This window comes from Penaeus japonicus, unplaced genomic scaffold (genome assembly GCF_977035675.1).
Source record: "Penaeus japonicus unplaced genomic scaffold, GWHDUDI00000001_assembly GWHDUDI00000004, whole genome shotgun sequence".
In the NCBI taxonomy this organism is placed as follows: domain Eukaryota; kingdom Metazoa; phylum Arthropoda; class Malacostraca; order Decapoda; family Penaeidae; genus Penaeus; species Penaeus japonicus.
In genome coordinates, this window is record NW_028234406.1 from 46,826,460 (window position 1) to 46,828,959 (window position 2,500).

At 37.4% G+C, this 2,500-nt stretch overlaps 1 protein-coding gene across 1 annotated transcript in view; it reads left to right on the forward strand.

Annotated features, from left to right (window-relative positions):
- LOC122254764 (COX assembly mitochondrial protein homolog) overlaps positions 1–2,500 on the forward strand; it is a 14,289-nt gene that overhangs the window by 970 nt on the left and 10,819 nt on the right. The window lies entirely within an intron of this gene.

Below are 2,500 nucleotides of genomic sequence, written 5' to 3' on the forward strand. Positions count from 1 at the left end.
TCATAAGTATCACGAAGTGCCCTGAATAGGGGAGGTCCACAGGGTGGCATAGCCCCCTCTTGGCAAAGGCTGACTTCAAAACTAGGCAAAGTGAGGTAGGTAATTGGATTAAGAATGGCCGGAATTCATATTTTACCACACAATTTCCCTGATCTACTTCATACCCTCCCCTACTATGGGGACCCAGATTGTGGGGTCTAGGGGTGGAAGCGCGCATTATCTCCACTATTCATGAACAGTAGAGGTTGAAAGAATCCAACGATACCACTTTTGTGGTATTTAGTGACGCAGCGTTATTCGGAAAACTTACCCTTTTCTGCATTGAGATGTTTGTGGGTCGTATCTTGATTAGGTAAGATCATAAGTTTAGTGTTGATTATTATTATTATTATTTTTTTTTTACAAGCTTGTTTTGATATGGTGATAAATACTTTTAGGAGAGTTGTGTGTAATTTAGCACCCTATTGCTATTGAAACTATTTTTCAGGATTATGTTTTTTCTTTTACATCCATAGTTGAATTTTGGTATTATTAATAATGATACTTGACACCTGAGAAATCTGACCCCTCCAACTTGTAGAAAACTAAATTCTGAAAAACATTACTTCTGTACCATTTCTGCTACAAATTGAAAATAAGTTTGCAAGTGTAATTGAAAGAATGATAAATATATATCTGAATATCCACCATTTGTCGCCTTCCAGTACCACAAGTAAAGAATGCCAATGTTGAATACCATATCGATGAATGATGCGTGTGAGGGAAAGTAGATATAAAGTGTAGTACTTGAATTCGATGTGACACTGGGCACTAGCTTTGGGTCTGTTGGAACTAATTGGATTTATAAAAGATAATCATGTGACAATAAGGGGCAGAGGTGGAAGCAGTGGAAATACCTGGCCTGTCATTGTAGAGGGAGTGAGATATACATTAATAAATTTCTTTACAAAATATGATAAGAATCATGACGGAAGTCTGACATATATAGGGGAGGATGGTGTACTGCCAGCTAAAGCAAATTGGTAACACCCTGACCTGTAAAGTAATAGCTTAAGATATGACTCCATCCAAAACTTAAGTAGGGCCATGTATTTTGTAGAGTGTGACCTTACCAGAACACATGAGCTGTAAATATTGTAGAGCAGGGTGGGGGAAGTAAAGTGAGTCTTAAGGAGCAAGGCCCATAAAAAAGTGACTTCATCACAAAAGCAAACTTATTGACTGATTCATGTCGATCTTTTGCTTTTACCCCATGATTTCCCTGGTACCCATCATACCCTCCCAGGTTATGAGGGCCACTATGTAGCTGTGCTTCATTTTACATTTGGAATGAATGCTGGCTTTGTTCAAAACACAAATAAAGTTAACAGAAAAATATTGTTTCCTCCAAAATTTGGTGTAATCTTCTTTTATATTCATATTTGATTCAAATGTTACTGTAATATTTATATGTGCTATTTGATATAATTTCATTTTCACACAATAATCATCAGAAGGTTTTTGATACCACCATCATATAAATCTTTTAAAAGACCTTTGATTTGGACCCTACTTATTTGACACAAAGTAATATTAATGTAGATACATGCACTATACTACAGACCACTATCAGTACATGACTAATTCAAACTAATCTAATTAAAACATCTGTTACTTCAAATAGTAACAGAGAGAGCGAGAGAAAGAGATCAATTACACAACCCTGAAGTTTCGCATTTCCGAGATACATTGCGGCAAGTTAGCACGAGCAGTCCATAGCTTTTTTGTTAGATGCCTTGGCGATCACCATACTTTTTTTTTTTTACCAGTAAGGAAAGGGCTTTCCTATCTTTCCTATATATAATCTTTGGGCCTAGGCATAGTTTTGGTTTGCTAGGTGCCCTTGCATCTATCCCCAAGGCTAGGTTAGGTCTGGTTAGGTTGCTAAAAATATTTGAGAAACATGCTTTTTCACATTGTTTTTGATGTGTATGGTCTGTTAACTTCTTTCTTTATAAATATAGATGGGGAGGTTTTGTGGAGGTTTTTGCTCGTCTTTGCCAGAGCATGAAGCGTGGATGCCAAGGCATTGTTCCATGTGGTCATATTCTGAACAGATATTATATGTATTCAGCAATGATATATTGTGAACATGTACCCAATCTTGTAGACATATTATTCCATAAAATAATTCAAAATCAGTAGAATGTAAGTGGAAGCACTGGTGGTCAAGTGATGAAAACGAGCTTTTATGATGGACGGCACCATGATTACTGGTTTAGCTTAGCCCATTCCATATGTATATGTCATGGCACACATGACGCAACATCGGAATCTGCTCACAGTTGAAGCGCGCACAGTCATGAAGCATTATGGCTGTGACTAGCTCCAGAGCTAGTGGGTTCCAAAGACAGCATAAAAACGCATTTTATGATGGATTTATGGAAAAATATTGAATGGACTGTCTGCGCTACCCAGAGGACGGAGGAAACTCTTTCCCCGTCCCTTTAATTTTTAGCTG